The following is a 5,899-nucleotide window of genomic DNA, read 5'->3' on the forward strand; positions in this document are numbered from 1 at the left end:
TGTGAGCTCTAGTAGTCTGAATTTGAATGTTTCAAGAGGTCATTGAAACATCAAGTCTTGGATTTCCTAGTAAAAGCTGGCTACATACAGTATATCTACGTAAAAACATCWTATTTCAAACGTGGCAGTATGCCCTGTAGGCTCTGAACGCACCACACAAGTGCCTGCATCTGATTGGTCGTGGCGCTGGTGCCTGTTTATAAAGGGCCCTCCCTCCCCTGGTTGACATCACGTTGTTCTCCTTCCGGTTCAGACCGCGGCTTGTATTGGTGCCGCATGCTAGGTAAGGCAGGCATCATCTCTCTCAATCAAGCTTGTTACTTGTCATTTATTTACATTTTCTGTATAACAGCTGCAAAGTAATGCGCGCGTGAACAATGCGCTTAATGACGCGCTGATCGCCGATCAATCGTCCTTCTGGTAAGAATCTTCCCACACTRGACYTTTGTTAGCTTAGCTTTAGCTTAGCTTTTGTTACATATCCAGGCTGCCTGCACACGCTCCCAGTTCCTCCTTCACTGTTAGAGGCACTACTTAAAGAAGCTCAAGTGGTGAGTGAACTGCTAGTTTTTGCATGAGTTTTAGATTCTATTTCTAACATTTATTTTTGATAGCCGCTGCTGTTTGTCCTGGGCTGACTGTCTGTCCTTGGCTGGCTGTCTGCCTGCTGTTCTGGTTGCCCCCGACTGGTGGTCCGTCTGCCAGCTGGATAATCTGTCGGCCACTTACCTGTCGTCCTGTGTGCTGGCTTTGGGGCTCGCCGTCCTGGTCGGCGTAAAGCTGGCTCCTATCACTGTCCAGTGTGGCTGATTGGTGATCAGCTCCGACTACCCTTCTGGTGCTGCCCTGAGTGGTGTCTATTACGACGGATCGGTTGCTTCCAGGACTGACTTTCTGAATTTGGACTATTACTGCTTGATTTATTGTAGACTGATTGGTATTTTATTGTTTGTAATTTTATTAAAGTGCCTTTTATTTTTACAGGAACGGCCAGCTCGTGGTGTTGGTGGTGGACTTTCCGGGTGGTGGGACTCCTAATTGGTTTGGTGCACGATTTTCTTTTGTTTGCTTTGTTCCGTTTGCTGGGTTTCTCTTTTCTTTAGGACACTACCCTGAATTTCACTTCTCCCTGAGTTGAGCCAGACTGATTTTTAATGTGAGGTTTTAATCTAGTATTTTTGAATTAAAATCAGGATATAATAAACAAACTTATGGAATTGTGAAAYCGTCTCAAGCCTCATCTGTAAGCGGGTCTGCGTGCCTTACGGTAACTTTTATTAAAGTGGAGTTATTATAATCAATCTTATTTTTCTGAAACAGTGTTTTTGAATTTAAGTTTGTAATTATCACACAGCTCCCGCCACAAAACAAGCTGCAGGTTTTTTTTTTTTGTTTTTTTTTTTTGGTACAGTGAGGAAAAAAATAAACCCTGACACTTGGAATGCCACTGTCACACCAGAAAGACATGCAAAGAAAAAAAATTGGCATGCTTGTTTGTGCTGAATTTTGATTTTAAATTCAACTACGCCACTGCAAATTTTTAAGTGCCTCTTGTCCAGCACACCATGAATGAATTCTCTAGAACAATGGTTCCCAAAGTTGGGGTCCGGGATCCCTTTGTGGCTCACAAATCAAGTGAGGGTCCCCAGATTTCAATTTAAATGCAAAAAAATGCCAATGTAGTATTTAACATGATTACTGCGATTTAAAAAAAAAATCATAAATACAATTATTAGGTTTATATTATTCCCATGTTTAGAGTTATTAGCAAAGTTTACATATGTAAACCATATCTGGGGTCATGAGTGTCCAGCCACATTTGATTCCCCCACACCTAGACAAGCCTTTAAAACTGTCTGACAGCAGTTTCTAAAAGTTAAAACATACACCACCCCCCCCCACCCCCACCCCATGAATACAATGGTGAAATCAGAATGTGGCTATTGGTAAAAAGTGGGGGTGGGGTGTGAATGATTCAATGTCAGAAAGATACCATTGACATGTTGTATTAAACTCCAGCTTCCTCCAAACTCTTGAATACTCTTTGCCATAGTGCCATCTGCTTTAATCTTGTCATTTCCTTCATGGCCGTCAAAGTTCCCACACAAGCCCTCTACTCTTCTTTTATACAAGTTGGGGAGTATGATTTCTGCAAATTGAGGCGGGGGAGTCAATGTTGCTGCAAAAAAAATTGATTAGATTAAATAACTTTAGATAACCTGTTTTGCAAGGTTCACTAAACTTTCAGACCAAAGTCTGTTTTCAAGATCACACGAGAAGATTGCTCTTGGATTTTGAGATTGAAGTTTCCATCTGTTGTCCATTCACCTGTAGTAAAACAAATCACAGATAATACATGCAGGAAAAGTCTCACACGCCAGTTCTTGCTTATGTAAAGATTTCGAGTCTCAAAAAAGACCATTAACCTTATTTTTTTGTACAAATATGAAAGTGCTTGGACCCACAAAGTTTAGTTTAATTAGAAAGATGACTGCTAATTGTAATCTTTAAAAAAGCTAACAATTTGGACACTGTACGTATTGCATATATTAACACTGATTCAAACACCTCATTTTTCTGCTTGAGCTCCACAGTGACATTGTACACTTTGATTTTAAGCTCCTTGGATCTCGTCTGTTCATCTTCATTGCCAATGTCTTGACTGTTTCCTTTCACTTTAGTGCCTTTGTTGTTTTCTGTGTTGCATACATTGCTGCCCTCTATGTAAAATTCTGGGAGGGTACTTGGCAGGTTTTTGGTCCGGACCAACATATAAAGGAGTTCCCCCTCAAAGTCATGCTTCATTTTGTCAAATGTTTTATACTCTGGATCTCCTTTAACGGTGCACTCACTGAAGTCTGTGAAACAAATTGAAAATTTGACATAAGCCAGTACTAAAACTTTAAGATAAGGAGTACACACACACACACACACACTACCTGTAGCTGTACAATAAAACTGGCCCATCTGGTCCTGAAGGCACACAGCACCATCATCACATCCATCATCATGACACTGGAGTGTTCGCTTGCCACCATTGTCCTCACATTCACACTTCTGACTGCAATGTGAACTAGAAGAGAAGTTCTATTTAAAACACATTTGATTTATGTTTTGCTAATGAACATTTAGAAAATCTTAAGCCACTCACTTGAGAAGTGATGCCATTTGCCACACACCCACATTCTTGCACAGGCACACAAACAATCCCTTTCTGCACAAAGCCACTGTCACACACACATCCTGCAGTGCAGTTGTTGACACTGCATTGTGCTGGGCCATTTTAGTGTCTACATGTTGGAAGGCATGAGGGGATGCAGGTGGTGAAATGGTTGTTCTTGGCACAGGCAGGTGCTAAAAAAAGGTCAAGATTTAGTTAATTAGGACAATACAGGACGTAAAATAAAACTAAACTTACCTTGACCATTCCTTGTTACTGTAAAGTTGTAAATGAAGTTGAGAAACGCAACAATGGCCAACGTCCTATTGTAATTTTGGGGCACAGATTCATTGACATAAAACTTAGCAGAGGTCAAAACCTGCAGGCCAATAGTTTCATTGCCATGAATAATTTGTTGACCTGTAGTTAAAGAGGCAGAAGCAAAGTTTATTACTAAATGCTGGCTGAGCAGTATAATCCTGACAATTATAAAGTGTATTACCTTGAAGTATTTGTTGTTGATCTGACATTGATGCAAGCAATGGGAAAGTCTCATTAGTAAAAGCTTGTCTAGCTGTAGTTGAACCCTGAAGGCCATTTGTTGCATTAACATGGGGGGTGTGTGATTTGCGTGTGATTGATGGAAGCTGTGGCCAAGTTACATTAACAGAATGTAGGATGACCAGTGGTGGTTGGAAGCAAGGGTGGTTGAACCCTGCAGGTGACTGGTTGCATTTCCCTGGAGGATTTGTGGCTGGCCTGTGGTGGTTGGAAGCACTGGCCAATTTTCATTCCCAGTAGGATGAGTTGTGGTTGAAGGTCAGTGTATCTTTTGGTCGTTGGATTTTCATTTTTGAAACGGGTATTAAAAAACAAGAAACAAGTGGCTKTTTGATTTTTGTTTTAAAATATAGAAATTAAAATTAAAATGCAAAGCGTTTTTTCATTCTTTGTGTCAAAAACGGATGAACAAAATATTTAAAATGTTTGAGTTTCATTTTCTGTTTCAGATAGCAAAAAAGAAAATTACTTTAAAACAGAAATGAAAAAAGCCTCGTTTGTTCATATTCCATGACAGATAGTGGCAACTTGCTGTATCCCTACAATAAACTGTTTTTCACCTGAAGGGGTGCCTGCAATATCAAAGTTATTTAATGAATATTCCATTACATAGATATAGATGGTTACCTCATATATAGACTAAATCAAAGTGCTTTCCAGTTCTGCGTCTGACACAGATCTTTTTCTCCTCAGATCATGCTGAGCACAAAATCTTTTGACGCTCCTTTCCGAGCATTGTAAGACACCTATCTGCTGCAACAAAAACAAAGTCAACATAGATGTTGACTGGTATCAAATATATTTGCCACGTATTTATTTGGTATCAGATCGAGATCAAGGTCATAGTACCGCCCACCCCTCACTTAAAGGAACACTTCGAGGACACGAACTGACAGAAAAGGCACAGATTTTGTCAAAACTCAGGAGGGGAAAAACATTCTGCTCACAGAACAACAATCATACAACACAGAAATGGAATGAAATTTGTCTTGTTTTGCTTTTTATTGAGAGAAATAGAGGTGAAGTGGAGGCAGTAGCCGACATGTATTCAGTAAAAGAAACTTATTTGGCCAAAAGCCACACAAAGTACTTCTGCAAGGCCTTTGGTCACAGAGCGACAGTCATCATATAACTCATTTATGGACATACGTCTCTTTGTTTCAGCCTTTTTTTTATTCACAGAAACTAGTGTTTCATTATGCAGAGCTGCCAGGCGAGCGTCGCTTCTGGTGGTGGAATAGACAGCGGTAGAATACAAACAAACAAGCCTTTTTTTCATTTCTGTCTTAAATTAATTTTCTTTTTTGCTATCTGAAACAGAAAATGAAACTCAAATCATTTTTAAAGTTTCGTTAATCCTTTTTTGACACTAAGAATGAAAAAAGCTTTGTATTTTAATTTTAATTTCAGTATTAAAAAAAAATCAAATAACCACTCGCTTCTTGTTTTTTAATACCCACTTCTAAAATGAAAATCCAATGACCAAGAGATACACTGACCGTTGAACCCTGCAATCCACTGGTTACAGTGGGTTGTGTCTCATTTTCCAGTCCATTTGAAGTAGCATTTAGGAGATAACCAAAATCTGGCAGTATATAACTTGTAACAGGAGTTTGATTTGGTTCTCTGATGATGTCTGCAACATGTGTAATAAGAGTTAATTTCATATTTTTTTTTAGATTTTTTTTTGCATAGAAAAGGTCCATTTACTTTTGCATAAGCCATGACTGAGTGAAATGTCATCTATAGCCACTTCATTTTGCTTTCCAAATCCTTTTTCTCCTTCAAATATTACCTTAAACGGCAGAATTACACCATTGTTCATTTGCAGAATCGTCCATTTTGAATAATAAATAAAAGTATTACTTTATCAGGAACTCTCCAGTTGTTACAAGGTCTACTCGAGTATGTTGCCACGTGTTTCTTTGAACATTTTTGCTTTTCCATATTACATATGCCTTCTTGTCTTGAAGAACGTATACAATGATGTCTGCCATTCCAGGAGAACCAGGCACATGGTACCAAAACTGCAGACACTGTGGACCAGACTCTACACACTCTGGGCTGATGAGAAGAGCTGCATCTCGACGTGTTACTTTGTTAGATTTGATGTACAAGTAATGGCCACCTGAATAAAGTTACAGTGCATTTAGCCTTGGTGAAGGTTATGTTCTCGGA

The 5,899-nt window shown here is 39.3% G+C and overlaps 1 long non-coding RNA gene across 1 annotated transcript; it reads left to right on the forward strand.

Annotated features, from left to right (window-relative positions):
- Positions 1 to 241: 241 nt before the first annotated feature.
- On the forward strand, positions 242 to 1,225 carry LOC106517025 (uncharacterized). Its single transcript, XR_001310151.1, has 2 exons — positions 242 to 283; positions 353 to 1,225. It is a non-coding gene; the product is annotated as an uncharacterized LOC106517025 (long non-coding RNA).
- Positions 1,226 to 5,899: the final 4,674 nt, after the last annotated feature.

This window comes from Austrofundulus limnaeus, unplaced genomic scaffold (genome assembly GCF_001266775.1).
Source record: "Austrofundulus limnaeus strain Quisiro unplaced genomic scaffold, Austrofundulus_limnaeus-1.0 Scaffold1, whole genome shotgun sequence".
Classification (NCBI taxonomy): domain Eukaryota; kingdom Metazoa; phylum Chordata; class Actinopteri; order Cyprinodontiformes; family Rivulidae; genus Austrofundulus; species Austrofundulus limnaeus.